Raw genomic sequence first — 19,135 nt, 5'->3', positions numbered from 1 at the left:
GGTTTGCACTTTTTTGGGTTGACAAAGGGAAGAGGGGGTCGGCCCTATTTATAACAAAAGCAAAGGAGCAAGCTTCCCGCCATATTGGCCAACCATTAATTTGTTGAAAGTCCCTTTCTTGTTTCTCGAAGTAGCCGTTGGGGTGAGGTATGGGACGGTGACACAAATGAGTAAATAAATTTAATAAAAAAACAAGGTCAATGCCTTTGAGATGTTACTGGTAATCCACAACACAAGCATACTAATTTTTCTCTCAATCAAAAAGTTAACACACCTTTTCCTCTGGTTTAACTCTTTAATTATCATTAATCATTACAAAATCGCTGCCACGTACTAATCATCCTTCAAATCTCCAACACAATGATGAGCTCATCTCTTCAAATGTGGGGTTTGAATTGGATTCAAAATATTCAATTATCAGTCTCCTAATCATAGCAATTAAACCCCCCAAGTGTTATTTTCACCAAATAAAGCCTCAAATGAAGTCCACAAAAGATCAAATGGCTTTGATTGGTTCATTCATCTGCCAGACAGTGGGGTCCAAAACCCAAATAATCAAGGCCAGGTGGCATGATCAAGTGTCATTCATGTTCAATATATTCCTTTTTTGCTTGTTTGCTCATCATGGAATTTTCTTTTCTTTTGCCTTCTTTCTTACTTGTAAGTCAAATCTTTGCCGACTTCCCTCCCCACCCTCCCATTTGCCTTGGATATAAGGTTTTGACTCCTTCCTTCGATCGTGTAGGCTGTGGCCCCCATCACCGTCTCACCTCCCACACACCCATGAACATGATCTTCAACCCATGCACTGATATATATGTAGGCATAGTTTAAGGGTTAAGCAAGGCAAAGTTGGGGACTATTAGTAGATCATAAACAAAGCTATCATCAACCCTTTATTTAATATTGCATTGTCAACTTATAAACTATATATAAACTAAGCTTCCCTTTCCTTTTCTGTTTCTGTCCTTTTTTTTATCTTTATTCTTAATCGGGGAAGGTTTGGGGATATAATTTAATAATCAACCTTTCATTTTTGAAAGTTTAAGCCAACAATTAAGGTCAAAATCAATATATATCTTAACATTCACTTTGTTATTGCCCAAGGCTTATCTAAAATTCAATTTTAACCTAAATATGTCAAGAGACTTGAATTTTACACGATAACATTGTAAATTAAATATTTATATATCAACAATTTAATTATTTACCATTATCTATATATATATATATATATTACTTCATTAAATTTGTATACATTTTAAAAGAATTTCATTGATAAAGTGTATAATATAAACTACATTAATTATAACATTAGCTATCTTTAAATAAAATCATAAGATTTAAATAATTTGACATAATTAAATTGGTGGTAAATATAAACTAGTAAGTGGTATTGTGTAGGGCATGGGAATAATGATCTGTAATTCAAGAAGCTGCACTGTATGAGCAGTTGATGCATAGTTGGCCATTTCTGATCATGATTCCAATAATTGTCCGAGTGTTAGGGTACAGCTTTGAAGAGACAGGCTATATTGGCCGTCTGATGAAGAACTAGCGTCACAAATTTTAATCAATTCATTGCTGTACTTGTTCAAGTACCTCACAGCATGTGTCAAATACATGATCAAACCCCCAAGCTTGCAATTGCATAATTGGCATGTTTTGGATCTTGTGGTACACAGGCACTGCTGCATCATGCGCCACGATGCATCCTTCTTAATCATTATTTGCAGTCCATATATGCTTATAGATTTATATAATTTGCATTTTTAGAAATAAAAAATCTTAATTTATTTATAGCAATAATTAAAGCAATGATGTTAGTCACTTTTTGATAGAGATTTTGAATTCCAATCTCATAATTAATATCATTTGTTTTTAATTATTTGAAAAAAGATTTGAATTTTTCTTAAACATAAAAATTACGTACTAATTAATGAGTCAAATATTCGAATACATTTAAGTTGCTTTCTCTCATTGCTGAAAAAGCATGAAATAATGCATAAAATAATTATTGTTAATTAATTTTGGTATACGATAAGAGTCTGGGAATGAATTAACCAAACCAAAGCATCCTCTCAAACTATCCCAGTGAACTGATGAGAAAATTGCAAGGGCTAATATATATATATATATATTAAGGTTGTTCTACGCTAGAATTAATTAACAATCAAGACAGATAATCCAATCCGTGACCATGACTTTTAAGTAATTAATTGTGAGTTTTGTTAAACAGAACATGGTTTTGTTGGTCAAATGTCAACTAATTAATTTGCAATTAGAAAAATCTAAATCTTGCTTAATGGTACAACTTGTACTAACTAAAAGACTGTTCTCCACTCCACGAGTCTGCAGCTAGCAATCCTCCTCCCAACCAATCTAGTAGAGAAATATGGTTTACGACAAGAAATCAATCCACAAAATTCACTGTTAACTTTAATATTCTTATGTTTAATGTCAAAGGACAAGCATATATCTATTAATTTTAAAATATTCGAATTCAAATCCTATTATTTGATAGGATATCCGAATTTTATAAATATTTGATTAAATTTTTTAATTGTTACTTGAACTCGTATCTGAATATTCTAAATGCTCCCGTTAAATACTTATACTCGTTAAATATCTGATTAAAAAAATTTATATCAATTTTTATGTATATTATTAATAAAAATTAAATTAATAAATTAAAATTTAAAATCATCATTAGAATGATTAATAAATTTAGTAAGCATCAAATTAATTATAAAGAATTTATAAACTAAAAAATAATTATTTATTGTCGAATTCGAGTAATGGGTATCTAAGATCATTATCCGAACTCATGATAGGTAGTAATTTTACTACCCAAACTTTATCCGAACCCGATTATAGAGTGTCTTAATTTTACTTAATCGGATCAACTAATATAAAATACCCAATTACAAAGTACTCATTGACTTTCTTGTTCATATCTCTAGTTTAATAGGCTTTTAGGTGCCTAAAATTACCAATCTTAAATAGGGAGTTAAGAACATGGATTTGATCGCTTCTCGGGCTTTGCAGTTGGTCACATTTGATAATGTTTTTCTTAAGCTAAATTAATATAACGAATGCAAAAAGGACACACACCTTGTTGAAGAAGCATGCCAATTAACTTCTCTTAACTAACAACATAAAACAGCTTAATTATTAACTAACAATAATAAAAATTTTATCATCAGTTTATCACTATCAGATATTTAATCAAAGGGCAGCCATAATGGCCATGGGCCTTCAAATTCATTCCCCCAAGACATTGTCTTCGGATTGAAGGTGCTTTGGGATCAGGATTGAGAACTCAATTGAGTATTGTTAATGTTGCATGAATCAAGGATTAGGGTTAAAATTAATTAATTATGAAGTACTGATTCCCTCTTCCCATGGCTTAAAACAAAGAAAGTCTCTCATCCTCACATGGTGCTGACTAATGGGTGTCTCTGATTTAGAAAGCATTTGTTTCCATGACAAAGAAATGGTCTAGGGAGTCTGCACATAGATTTGGTTTTCTGGTCTCTGTATTCCATTTATTTATTCAATATAATATTGATTTTTTATTCAATATAATAAAAAATTATTTGGAGCCAGAGAGAGAAGTGTTTGACATGGTCGGCATTTCCAGATATTGGTGCACCAATTTTTCCTTTGGGAAAGAAAAAGAATGTGAGTTGCTTAATTTTATACATGTGATTGATTATTGATTAGCATCACTTTGCGAGCAAAATCATATAAATTGTATTAATAAAAACATAAAGGGTATATTCCTATCTAGAAATTAGAAAATAATTAATTTCATACGTTTAAAAGTGATAAATTATGAATAAATTTACCAGCCAGTTGATATTAAACAAAATAAGCTTTGATTATTTATGTAACTGCCTAAGAACCGAATTAAGATTCCGTAGGCATGCCGCAATTGGAAATTTGCATGTGTGTTTCCATTTCGTCAGCCAGGCTTTAAATAATTTGGTCCTATCATTTAATGTTAATGTTTCATGACGATGGCATTTTACATTTTTTTTTATTTTTTTGAGGGAGACATTGTACAAATTTAATTAATTAATTAATTTTTGTATTTGCAAAAAAAAAAGGAAGATTCTTTCCTTCTTTTTTTTTTAATTTTTGAATATGTTTAAAACTAAATTTTGCTACAATTTGCATATGGAATTGTTACGCGTTCTTATTTTGAATATAAAAAGTATCTTTTTTATTGATGTGGGATTAATGATACTTATATAGGAGCAGGAGGTCGATCTTGATATTTCTCGAGGGTTTCACAATAGTGGAGAATTGGATAAGTTTTTATTACCATTTGTTACGGATTGAGACTTTCAATTCAAAAAATATATTTGTTAAGTGGAACAAAACTCTTATTTATAAATTTAAAAATTCATCTCATTTTGATCTGATGTGGGATTTGTGATAGAAATGTGTAGCAACATATTTTATGGCTCCACTTTAAGTCTTTAATGCACTAAGTTCACTCAAAATAATTTTGTTATATAGTGGAGAAAAGGAATATATAATAATCTCAAAATTGAAAATTTAAAAATTTAAGAATGGGATGTGATATATAAAATACATTTATTTATTCTAAGGAACAATATTTAAAGGGAATAATAGTGGCACATATAAAACTAGTAAGTTATTGGCTCTTTTTTTTTTCCTATTTTTTATCTCTTTGTTGATCAAATATATCATTCTCGTGCATGCATGACTCTCATATATGTTGAATAAATTAAACATGCTAAGCCATTTAACTAAGAAAGATAATATTTAATTAATTCATGAAGTCAACTAATCTTTTTCTTATATATATATATTATAGTAATTTTTTTTTAATTTCATTTGTCTAGTGATGATTTCTCAACGCAAGCTGCTCCACTAAATTCTAACCAAATTTTTTATATTGATATTTATTATATACCATTTCATATCAGATACGAGTATGTGATTATTAAAATTGATATAAAGAGTTAAATCAATCACTATTACCAACTTGAATTTAAAATTTTAAAGATTACATGATTTAAGTCACCAATGATTGAGAGTTGAATCATTATTATTTTGACATTTTGTAATTACGATTTGAAAATGGAATAGAATGACCTATCTTTCCATGCATGTTTTGATTGTTTCAACAATTTCATTTTGCATTCATTACATGTGAATCTCAACTTACCTAGCTATGATTTTGATTGAAAGTTACATTGAAATAGCTAAATAATGCATAATAGAATCACCGGGTAGAATATTTTACGAAAATATTTCTTAATTTGTTGTCAATCTTTTACTGAAATAGATTGAAAGTGTTATTTTCCATCAATTTGTTGATTAACACCAAATAAAAGAACATATGGCACACGTTTAATTTTAATGAATCATTTGTTTTATAATCAAATAATCAAGCATCTACTCTCATTAAATAATTCATTAAACTACTTCGATATGTATATACATCATTGATTCGTTGTTCATTGTTATATGTAAAATTTTATAACATATAAAAAAAATATCGTAAACTGTGAAAGTGACATAAACTTAAACAACAATGACCTAATTATTCATGCAATGACTCACAGGATCAAGATGGAAAGAAAATGTGCTCTTCAAATAAAATAAAATAAAATAAAAAACAAATAAAAAAGTTGTATTGACTTGGACCATGGTTGCTAGATTAACATGGGTTGGTGGGCCTCTGAGCCCAAACAGCCCGGACTTTAGGTTACATTTTGTACGCCCGGATAGGCTTACTATTCAAAGCCGACAAGTGTGCTTCTTATCTGGGCACAGTGATTCCAAAGTCTGATATTTCTTGGCAAAAGTCTCGAGAGGGCTGTGCCGCTTGGAGCCACAGAATCTATCGGTCCGTCTGCTTATGGTCCACGCTAGTAATTAATAATTAGATGCCAATAATTCGATTTTTTTTTCTCAGCAAGCAATAATGCGATCTATCTCATGTTTATGTCACGGGTCTAATATTAGTAAAAAATAAAATATGCCTTAGACATATAAATAAAAATCTTTTTCCATTTGTTAAGCATGCTTTTTAAATTAAAAATATAAATTCGTGACAAGTAATACTAAAATCTATTAAACTTTTTATTGATATGAAATCTCTCGTGAGAGTTAGTAGGATTGAGATAGATCTGGAATAGTGCAACAAGGGGTTGCACACTTAAATTGATAAAACGTCATGTATCCGTATAAGATGAGATAGTTCTTAAATTTATATGTAAAATTTTACTCTATCTAATAAGTATGTTTTTTTAAATTAAAAATGTGAAAACATGTCATTTACTCTAAATACGAATTTAAAAATCTTTCCAATCTTATTGAACTTTTTAAATCAATAATGATAAAAATAATATAGGATTATTTAGAAAAACTTTTAAATTACATTTATTATGTATGATTAATCTACTGAAAAGTCTAATTCATAGTTTGTTAGCAGTGAAAAAAAAATGAATTAATTTGCTTGCGGAGTTTGTAATCTGTCTCTCTACATTATTAAACAAATGTTAAGATCAAAGGACCGGAACTGCCCCTTTTAATTTAATGGAAAGAGGTATCTGTATGAAGGGAAGCAGACAAAGGAATTCCCGACTTTGGTTAATTATTAAATAGTATTTGGACTAACCTTAAATCAAAACTTTCAACTGGTTAGTTGACTTGGGACTTAACATGGATAAATACAAGAGCAAAGTCGCATTCAATGAAGCGTCAACAAAAGTTCCCTTTCCAGGGATCTTATAGCAACATTGTTGAATACTAAACCACGATCACAGCAAGAAGAGCAGCTTTCATACTGCAGTTGCACCAACGGCATTAATTTTCTACCATTTTCCCTTTTTGTTTTGGCTCAATTTCCCCACTGATGGACTTAAAATGACGACTAATTCAAAACAACCAGTCTTCTTCCAGGGCTATTTAATAGACTTGGATTATTATTCCTTATGTCACCTAAACTAAAGCCCTTTTCTGTAGCTACTTTTGGCTTAAGTTCAACACGGATTTGAGGGATGAACATGCTGCAATGAGCCATACTGCAGCCTTGGAAATGGATTCCGGAGAAAAGCGTGTTAACGAGCTTGGATACAAATAAGAATTGAGAAGAGAAATGGTCATTTGATACACGTTACTTGTTTAATGCAAAGCTCTTTTTCTATTCTTTTTGAGTTAATTGAATTAGTGTGGGAGTACCAAGAACACTATTTCGTGTCTACCAACAAAGATATGGTCTTTTCATTTAGTTTTTTCATGCAAATTTCTTCAAGACACTGGCGATAACATTTTCAAGCATGGCAGTTTTCACCGGAACACCTCTGTATGGCCCAAGCTTGAGGTATGCAGGCCCTGCAAGCATTATATGGGGATGGGTGGTCACCACATTCTTCATTTGGTGTTGCATTAAAATGTGATGCGTTTACATGGCATATAATTTTGTTAATTATTTATGAATAATTAATTAATATTTAATTAATTAATATTAGATATTATTTTGATATTTTTAATTGAATAATTAATAATAAATATTTGAGATATGATAAATTTAAATTTATTTTGTTTAAATTTAAATTATCTATCCATTGTATTTATATTTAATTTATTTAAATTTAAATAAGGATTATTTATTTTTTAAAAATTTAATTTGTTTAAATTTAAAATATCCTATCTCTATATCTCTAATACGTTTATAAATAGTGAATAGATATACTGATTTCAGAACACAGCAAAAAGACTGAACGTGAGTTCTTCTGTAAGTAAGAAAAACCAAAAAGCTCTTTCAACCACTACACCAAGAAAGCATCCTTGAGATGAGAGTACGGCAAATAATAAAAACCAAAAGGGTCCAGACATTGCCATAAAGAGTCTAATGTGGCAGCCACATGGCACCAAAGGATATATTTTTTATAATTACATTTTTGCCCCACCAGTTTCTGGTTTTACAGAATGACCCAAAATTTTTTTTTTGTAAATTAAAAAAAAATTAGAACATTATTTTTGCTTTTAGCATGTTACTATTTTATTAAATTCACATGTAAATATAATTAATTAATATGTTAATTATCCAATTTTTTTATATATGTTGTATATTAGAAATTGTTTTTCTTCTAAAACATATATATATGAATTAAGCAAATGTTTGTTAATTCAATTATTTTACATATGTTGTAAAATGCTATATATATATTTTACTTATTTGTTAGGTAAAATTTATAAAATGCATGATGTATTTATTTTACTTAGGTAAAATTTATAAAATGCATAATATAATTATTTTACTTCTTTGAAAAGGCAAAATTTATAAAATGCATGGTGCAATTATTTTACTTATTTGTTAAGTAAACTTGTATGCAAAAAGACAGTACAGTGATTATATTCCTCAGTAGTTTTGTCAAAGGAGACTGAGTTTTAAGAGAGACCATTTGTGACTCTTCCAGCCTTTCCTGAAAATTACTGTAGAAGTAGAGTGCTTTGTCGAAGATACTATTATAGTCTTTTCTGGAAGCATTTGAAAATATGATCTACTTAGTGCTATTTTGGTATGCATAATATTTTTTTTTGGATATGGGCACCTATAAAAGGGTTCTTTAGTAGGACTTGTAGACACCAAAAAATCAAAAAATCAAAGAAATAAAATAAATAATAATAAAATAATTAAAAAAAAGAGAGAGGAATTTCCCCCCAACCACCCTGAATGATAGAGGTTCTGACTACCAACTCATTGGTGCCAGAACCCCATTATCGGGTTGTCCAAATTTTTGGACAACTTGGCTTCAAAAGATGGACAACTTGCAAAATGAAAAGGAGCCAAAAAAATCAAAGGGGATCCGGGGAAGCAAAAATAAAAAAAACAACAGTAGCAGAAAATCAAACCAAAAAACCCTAGTTCTCTAGCAGCTAGAAACAATACCCAAAAAAAAAAATGTGTGTGCAGTGAAAGTTGGTGCCCAAGCCGGCACCGGTAAGAGAGAGTGAGTGAAAGAGGGAGATCTGGTTTTGGGTGGCTAGCGTTAGAGAGAGAGGGAGGAACATTCGGCTCGATCGCTGGTCGACAAAAGGAGGGAGGTTTGCTTCGGGTTAGCCTCCGGTGGTGAAGGGAGAGCAGATCGGTGGGTGTTTTGGGGAAGATATAGGGATTTTGGGTCAGGAAACCAGGGTCTTAGTGCTGATCGGTGAAAAGAAAGAAGGCCAATCAGGGTAGTCGGCGGTGATGCCGATCTTGAGCGGTGGTCAGTGAAGAGAAATTAGTGTGAGAGAGAAATATGAGATTTTTTAGAGAGAGGAGAGAATCCAGTGGTTAGAGAGAGAAATAGAAGAGGGAAAATGAAGAGGAAAGAAAGAAAAGGGGATTTTATACCTAGGTTTTTAAGTGAAACGACGTCGTTTTGGGGAAGGTAGAGTGGTGATCAAAACGGTGTAGTTTTGGCACTTGTGGGCTGCTGGACAAGGAGACTAGACAGTGGGCTTTGGAGCGACCACGGGTCAGGCCGGCTATTTGGGCCATTTTAGCCCAGTCAAGTAAAAATCTCATTCCTTTGCCAAACTGATCTGTGGTGATTTGGGCTATCTGGGCTGTTGTGATATTGTTTGTTTAGGATTTAATCTTATCTACTTAGTTTAAGCATTAATGATGCAAGATTGATTTTAAACTATGCTAGGATAATGTTCTAAAATTTCTTAGATAATATTCTTAGGGTCAGAAAATTATTAAAAAAAATAGAATAATGTAAAAATAAGAATAACAAAATATATATAAAAAAATGAATGATAAAAATAAAAACATTTTAGAAAAAGTTTAGTTATACGAAGAACGTAAGCTTAGGAGAATATTTACTACAAATATAAATAACTCTTAAAATATATATATACATAAAACATAAATAATAATAATAATAAAAGAATAATAAATAATAATAAATAATAAAATAAAAATATAATGACATTACCTATAAGAATAATAAGCCGATGATGGGATGATCGGTTGGGACGCGAGAAGTCGCAATCTCGGGTCCATATTCCCTCGGTTCGGAATCCGAATCAAGGCTCCACCAATACGATAGGAGGACCTCGATTTCATGATCCCGAAATTTTAATAAATAAAGAATTTGACTATACAAAAATCACTCAAAAAATAATAAATAAATAACAATAGAATAAAAAATGTAAAGTATGAAAAAATAATAATAAGAAATAAAATAAAAAATATAACAATAAAAAATAAAAAAATGAAAATAAGAATTAAATAATAAAAATGATAAAAAAATAGACAATTGTATTAGCGTAGCATATATTGCATCATGCATATCATTACATATAAATATTTTTGTTTTCGAGTTTAAGCCCCGATAATGAGATCTTTCGAGGATTTTGCGTAGGTGAGTATTTATCGAAAAGTTTTCTAGGTGAAAAGATGTCCCCGAGTCCCACCAGTATGATGGGAGGGCTCGAGGAACACTTTTAATAAAAAGCTTTCGCTCATAATAGCTTCATATTCACGAAAACATTATTTTTAAATAAAAACGTACGATAGCCCCGACGATGAAAATTATTCGTTGAATTTGCGAAGATGAATTTCTCAGATAATTCCCTAAGTGAGAGAATACCCCGAATCCCACCAGTATGATGGGCGGATCCGAAAAAATATCATCGATAAAAGGTTATTCGTCCGACATTTCTATCTCACGCCATGCACTTCATCATGCCTCTCATTTGCATTCCACTCTAGGTTGAATAGGAGATAAAATAAATTAATAATAGCTAAGGAAACAAAATGAACTCAAAAAAATTAAAGCATAATAGGATAATCTGAAAATGGTATCGTTCATGCAATGGGAGTCCCGGGGGTGCTAATCCTTCTCCGGGCGTAACCGTGCTCCCGAACCTAGATCTAGAAAAAATATAGACCAGTTTGAGGTTTTTTTCAGTGGGCTTAAAATTAATTTAAGGCTTCATCGATTAGAATCGAGTCAATAGGTGACCAATCGCACCTAGTAAAAAAGATTGGTGGCGACTCCTATTTTTTTTAAAGTTTTCACTCTCGTTTGACGGTCGGGTTCTCGGACCTGCACGTTACGACAGGACTCATTATATTATGTGGTACGTTGGAGTTGTTCCTATGCTTAAGGATAGTGGGAGTTGTTCCTATAATCCAAGGTTAAATTAAATTAGACATTTTAATTTATGCTTATACTATTGGTAATGATTGCTATCATACATGTGAAATTTTCGAACTAGTAATATAAGTAGGAATTAAATATGTCTAATCTTAATTGATTAGAAAATTATATATGTGCCTAATTAAATCTTATGCAATGATGTAGTGATATGGCTTCAAAACAAATTATTGTTGATTTGACCAAAGGTGCTAAACTTGATGGCAAAAACTATGATATCTGGTATAAGAAGGTTCAGTATCTTCTCAATGAGCAAGAGTTGCTCAATCACCTAACTAAAGAGATGAACCCACTTGAAGTTGGAAACACAGCCCAGCATCGCCGTGACTAAGAGGCCTATGACACTTGGTATAAGAGAGATCGTAGTGCACGTTTTACCACGTTAAGCTGCATGCATGATGATCTCATTGGGGAGTTTAAGAATTTTCCAACTACCAAACAGTTGTGGGAACAATTAAAATTCAAATATGGTGGAACCACAGTTATGAGGCTTCGTGCCTTGACACTAAGGTTCAATCAGTATGTGATGGACTCCAAGCACACTATGGTTGAACACTTAAGGGCTATGTCAGCCATGATAAGAGAGATGAAAACAGTTGGTTATGATCTCACAGATGAGCAGCAGGTCTTAGCTGTCATTAAGTCACTCCCTAAGTTCTCATGGGAACATGTTAAACTTGTATTAACACATAATGAAGGAATAAAGACTTTTGATGATATTTCTCACCATTTAGAGCTTGAGGCAGAGCGTAGAGAAGCTATTTGCAACACTACCCTGATAGCTCAAGCTAGAAATCGCAAAGGGTAGTTTCCCTAGTGAAAAAGACAACAAAAGAAAGGGATGACAAGAAATCTAAGGCCCAAAAGTGATGGAGTCACCAAATGCCAAAAAGGCAAGGGTGGTGGGAAAAAGGATAAGTCCAAGTTGAAATGCTTTAACTGTGGTAAAAAGAGACATTTTGCTCAGGAATGCACTGAGCCTAAGAAGGTTCGTCCTTTAAACCGCTTTAGAACTTATGTCTGTTCTCATGTGTTTATAGCTCATTTCCTCCTTGGTTGGATTGTAGATATAAGAGCAACTAAGCACATAACCTGCAACCGTGCAGGATATGTAGATTACCATCGTTTACCAATGGGTAGACACTTTGTCATGATGGGGAACGGAGAACAAGAAAAGGTCTTAGGAGTAGGACCTTACCAACTCACAATGCACAATGGGCGAAAATGGCTCCTACATGATGTGCTTTATACTCTATTTGTACGATGTAATCTACTTTCAGTTTTAGCATTGATGGATTTAGGATTTAAATTTTCCTTCGAGAATTATAGTTTGTTTATTTTTCTTGAAAACACGTTTTTTGGTCATGGTTATTTTAAAGACGGTTTGATTATGTTAGATTTGGATTCTAATAATGATGTTGTTTTTGTTTCAAATTCTTCTTCTGATGTTATAAATGATTCTATGAAGTGGCATGCTAGATTAGGACATATTGGGCAAAATAGAATGTCCTGATTGGTTAAAAAAAGGCTATTGGGCTTAATCACCAAAGTTAAACTTCTTACGTGTGAGCCATGTCTTGCTAGTAAGTCCAACAGAAAGCCTTTTGGGAAGGCTAAAAGAGCCACCCATCTTCTATAACTTGTCCACTCAGACATTTGTGGGCCTATGAATGTAAAGGCACGCAATGGTATATCATATTTCATTACATTCATAGATGATTACTCAAGATATGGATCAATATTTCTGTTGTCTCACCTTTCTGAAGCTTTGAATTATTTTAAATGCTTTATGGCAGAGGTTGAGAATCAAAAAGAAAGAAAACTTAAGGTTTTTTACACTGATAGAGGTCATAAATATCTATCTGATCAATTCAAAGAATTATGTGAGGAAAAGGGAATACGTCAACAATTAACGATACTTGGAATTTCGCAACAAAACGGTGTTGCAGAGAGAAAGAATCGTACCTTGTTAGACATGGTTAGGTCAATGATGGCACAAGCCAACCTTCCAATAAGTTTTTAGGGGGATGCCCTTTTGACAGCATCATACATCCTCAATCGTGTGCCCTCAAAATATATTCCCATACATCCTCAATCGTGTGCCCTCAAAATCTATTCCCACAACTCCACATGAGTTATGGAATGAAAGTAAGCCCAATTTGGAAGGCTTACGTCCTTGGGGATCAGCTGGGTATGTACATCACTCATCTCATAAGTATGAGAAACTTGGTTTTAAAGCTAATAAGTGTGTATTTATTAGATATTCAGAACATTCTAAGGGCTACGTGATGTATGGAGAACACCCTGATGGAGGGCTAACTGAGATGGAATCTCGCGATGTTGATTTTCTAGAAGATGACTTCCTAACCATAGGTGAGGTTAAAGAAAACCTTGAGCTTTATGAGATGAATGAGCTTCAAGAAAATGTACCCCAACATGAGGAAATGAATGTGGAAACACATCCAATCCAAGAGATTGTTGAGGTTAGTGGGAGTACACCGTTTGAGCTCCACCAAGATTCACAGTTGCGAAAAAGTGAACGTGGGCAAATACCTCGTAAACGATTTGAGATAGAAGGTCAGTCTTTCTTAAGTATTCTTGTGGATGTTGACGAACCATTTTCCTATGAGGAAGCTTTAAACTCACCATCATCAGACAAATGGCTTACTGTTATGGAAGATGAAATGAAATCCATGACTGAAAACCAAGTCTGGGAGTTAGTTGATCTTCCACCTAGGCGCAAAGTAATAGGAAACAAATGGGTTCTGAAGGTAAAGCGCAAAGCGGATGGATCAATTGAAAAATATAAGGCTCGTTTAGTGGCAAAAGGTTATACCCAAAAAGAGGGTGTGGATTATGAAGAGACATTTTCTCCTGTGGTAAGATTTATGTCAATTCTCCTTATCTTGGCTATAGTGGCACATCTAAATTTGGAATTGTTCCAAATGGATGTAAAAACTGCATTTCTCAATGGAAAAATCAATGAGGAGATTTACATGAATCAACCAATTGGTTTTCAATCCAAAGGAAAAGAACACAAGGTGTGTCGCTTGAAACGTTCTATCTATGGCTTGAAATAATCATATCAACAATGGTATCTTCGTTTTCATCAAGCCATCATTTCCATAGGGTTTGTGATAATTGAAGATGACCATTGTGTATATGTAAAGAGATTAGGGAATAAGTTCCTTATTCTTTCATTATATGTGGATGATATCCTATTAGCCGGGAATGACATGGAGTTAATTATCACCACTCAAAAGTGGTTTGCCTCCACTTTCGAGATGAAAGACATGGGACAAACTGAATACATCCTCGAGGTTAAGATCTCAAGAAATCGTTCTAAAAGGTTCTTGAGTTTGTCTCAAGAAAATTACATTAAAAGGGTTTTAGAACGATTCCGTATGCAAAACTCCAAGCCTATTGACACTCCAATGGAGAAAGGTTTATATCTCAGCATGGAACAATGTCCTAAAACCAAAGAAGAAAAGAAACAAATGGCGAACGTACCATACGTAAGCGCTATTGGAAGTTTGATGTACACTATGATGTGTTCTCGATCGGACATATGTTTTGCGGTTGGTATAGTTAGTAGGTACCAAAGTAATCCTGGGATTGCCCATTGGGCTGCAGTCAAAAGGATACTACGGTATCTAAGAGGAACCACTAATTTGACTTTGTGCTATCAAGGTGGAAATCTAAAATTAGTCGGATATAGTGATGCTGATCACGTCGGTGATAAAGATGATCGGAAGTTTACTTTAGGATATGCTTTTATACTTAGAGGCGGAGCTATTTTCTGGAGTAGCAAGAAACAGCTTTGTACTACTCTATATACTATGGAAGTAGAGTATGTAGCATGTTGTGCTGCAGTTCAAGAAGTGGTTTGGTTAAGGAGATTCTTACAAAGCTTGAACATTACTAGGCATCTTAGTGAAGCTATTGTACTTTATTGTGACAACACAACTAGCATAGCTTATACAAAAGATTCTAAGTATCATGGAAAAACTAAACACATTGATACTCACTATCACTACATTCGTGGCATCATTGCACAAGGTCTTGTTGTGTTGAAGTACATTTCCACAACTGATATGTTAGTAGACCCATTCACTAAACCTATTGCTCGAAATGCTTTTCAAAAGCATATTAGAGGTTTAGGATTATTAGGCATTTGATATTCATGTACTATTATTTCTGAACAATTAATAAATTAAGTCTATTTTAAATCAGTTGATCAAATGTTGTTAATTAATTAGGGCACATATCTAAGGTAATTATTGTCACTTGGCTTTATAGATTATCCCTCTCACACAGGATAATCGCCCCAACTCTTCGGTAGTGTGTGGGATAAAACTTAAACGATCACAAGGTACCAAGCGTTTTGTGATCTCCTTGTCACATGAGTTGTGAGCAAGGATCTTAGTAATGCCACCTTGACTTAGAGTCAGATTGAGGCTCGTAAGAGTCAAACATGGAGATTATTCATATTCCATAGAGCCAGTGATAGCCGGATTTGAATCTTAGGGGATTCAAGTCAATCCTTTTGTAAGGATTGGACCGAGATCTGTATGGTGGTTTTGATGTGACAAACCTTAAATAAAAGATCCACCATAACATACATTTCATACTGTATATGCTATTTATCGACCAATGGAAGGGAGTGATTGAATAGATCCCTGCTTCATCACTGTGTGAGCGCTAAGGACTTATGTAGTCCAAATTTTATACCCTTTGGACTTAGATCTATGTTATGAAGTTGAGATTTGGTGTTGCTACTTTAGCATGATTTCTAAGGGTCAAAAATGAAATGATCTAACAGAACATGACTAGGAAAGCAGTCAAATCTCAATGGATTGGCATGAGTATCCAAGGAAGAGTCATTATACATCTCACGTAAATAGTTTATAACTCATTGCCCGGGCAGTTATAAAAAAAAAAAAAACATTAGTTGTTAGATATAACCATGAGTTTAGACACATAAAGAGATTCTGCATAGCTCTTACATGTAGAAGGGATCAGAGATGCAAAATCTTTTGTGATTAAAATGACTTGGGGTATGATGAGAACTCTAGCAGTGTTATATTAGTAAGATGGTAACTTAATATCTCACTGCTCACCGGTACCTTTATTTTCTCGTTGGTCGCACGTTCCATTTTCCCTGTATGACGATGAATGAAGAATGAGTTAAATTGAGAATGGTATAAGTTGATGCCAATGTGTACGAGTGGGAGATGTTGCATTTAAATGTGGTGCATCCACATAGCATGCAACTTTATTAATTATTTGTGGATAATTAACTAATATTTAATTAATTAATATTAGATATTGTTTTGATATATTTTAATTGAATAATTAATAATAAATATTTGAGATAGGATAAATTTAAATTTAATTTATAAATCATATTAGTATATACATACTAGAATTTGAATGTAAAATAGGGACAAGCTATTGGCTAGGCCAGACTCAATAGAACAGTAAAGTCATATAAGTCTCACAGTGAATATAAGTTAGTATTACGAAATTCTCACCCAACAAATGAAACTTTACCCGAATTTTTTGGACATGATATGAATGAATAAAAACTATTCTCTAACTTTTATCTTGCCGTTCAAAGTTCAAACAGTTTAAATTTTTAAGTTGAATGATATTCTTAATAAATTTTGTCATTAAATTATTAAAAAAAATGAAATGTACATCCAAATAATAAATTAAAACTTACATTTTATGTACTCGTTCTGTCTCTAATTGTTTATCTTGACGTTCATGCATATTAAGAAAAAAAAACTTTGACTTTTAAGTATTTTATATTATAAATTCAAATTTTTTTTATAAAATTGATGTTCATGCTTTAATATAAAAAGTAAAAAAAATTAAAAATCAATTTAAAGTATAGAAAAAATAAAAATATAAAGTATTTAAAAATGAAAAAAGATTTTATTTTAAAATATCTAAAAAATATATATAAACCAAGAAAATGATTGCAAAATACTTCGTTACTTTCGAACCCTGTGAATTAGTTTAGACGGCTATATTTTAACAAGATGTTCCTGGCAACTGGCACGTGATCAAATGACATGCTAGAAAATCTAACAGACCACTGGTTCGTTGTACTTCTGGGCTGCCCATTTGGCTGGACCTAGATGGGGGCCATTTGCATCATAGTGCGGCGTTTGGCTCGAGACTGTGGTGTCATTTCTGGAATTGGCGCCCAGGTAACAATAGGCTGCATCAATAACAAGAGCTTCCAATTCCAAAGATGGAGTTGTTTCTGATTCATCGATTCATTTTTGTTGAACATTAGGCCTATTCAGGGTCACAGGCATTGCAAATTATCCTTCTTTTATCCACTGGAACCAACAAAGGTGGAGGATACTTTGCTTCTCGAACTGTTTTCTTGTGTATGTATATATGCCTCACCATCATATGGGCAGTTCTCAACACCTTCGCTTTACGGGTCATCGAATTTCCTTGACAGTATCTCACTTTGGTGGCAGGTTTGCAGTTTGTTCCCTGCGTCAGAATCACCATTACATTGTAAAAACAATGCACAAAATCTATAAAATTTTTTCAGTCTAATTGCATGCACAAAGGCATTTCAGTTCATTAAATTAAATTCTAGCAGTAAATGCAGGTGATTGGCGGCTTGGTTGTGATCATAATGCTTCCTCTAGTGGCACCACCAACACAACCAGCTTCTTATGTATTTACTCACTTTGAAACATCCCCTGACTCAACTGGAATAAGCAGCAAACCTTATGCAGTCATTCTGTCCGTACTCCTCAGCAACTACTGTCTCTATGGCTACGACACAGCAGCTCATTTGACTGAAGAAACCAAAGGGGCTGATAGGACTGGTCCAATTGCCATACTCTCTAGCATTGGAATCATATCAATATTTGGATGGGCTTATAATTTAGCTCTTACATTCAGCATTAGGGTATATGGTTTACAGAGTTAGTTTTAGTTTGGAATTTTCAGTAGACATCCAAAGTGTAATTTCTATTGCAGGACCCCAACCATTTGTATGATGTGAATAATGAGACAGCTGAAGCTCTTGTACCAGCACAAATCATCTATGATGCATACCATGGGAGGTTTCAGAATCCTGCTGGGCCACTAGTTTTTCTCTGCATTATTTGGGGATCTTTCTTCTTTTGTGGACTTTCAGTCACTACAAGTGCAGCCAGAGCAGTAAGCAAAACTAAATCACATATCTCTGTAGCTACAACCTTCACGAACACAACACCACAAAAATTCTACCTGTCTCATTTTTTCAGTTTTCTCATTTCTATGGTAATCAGCCAAACATCCAACCACAGATAGTGACTTTGGCTTCTTCTAGGTCTATGCCTTATCAAGGGATGGGGGGATCCCATTCTCACATATTTGGAGCAAAGTTCACCCAAAGCATAAGGTTCCAACAAATGCGGTGTGGCTCTGTGCGGCAATCAGCATCATTCTTGGCCTACCCATCTTGAAACTGGATGTTGTGTTCACTGCTATTATATCTATTAGTACAATCGAATGGGTTGGGAGCTACGCTGTGCCAATCTTGGCGAGGCTGGTGATGGATGAGAAGAATTTCAGGCCAGGACCATTCCACTTGGGTAGATCTAGAAGGCCAGTCTGCTTAGTAGCCTTCTTGGGGATATGCTACACCTGTTCAGCCTTTCTAGTGCCAACTCTTTATCCTATCCGATGGACAACCTTCAACTATGCGCCCGTTGCTCTGGGTATAGTTTTGGCAATGGTAATGCTTTGGTGGATTCTGGACGCAAGAAAATGGTTTAAGGGACCTGTAAGAAACATTGACACGCTGATGCAGAATGGGGGAAGATAATGCACTCTGATACATCGATTGAGAGTAGTTTGAACAAGTTACCATAGTTGTACGGACTGCTTAGCTGGTCAGCTATATTAACACATAG

General features: G+C 33.4%; 1 pseudogene; it reads left to right on the top strand.

The window, feature by feature from the left end:
* Positions 17,348 to 19,123, top strand: LOC18592409 (annotated as a pseudogene).

Source organism: Theobroma cacao, chromosome 8 (genome assembly GCF_000208745.1).
Source record: "Theobroma cacao cultivar B97-61/B2 chromosome 8, Criollo_cocoa_genome_V2, whole genome shotgun sequence".
NCBI lineage: Eukaryota > Viridiplantae > Streptophyta > Magnoliopsida > Malvales > Malvaceae > Theobroma > Theobroma cacao.
The sequence above is the reverse complement of the archived record's forward strand: the minus strand, read 5'-3'. Positions and strand labels throughout refer to the sequence as shown.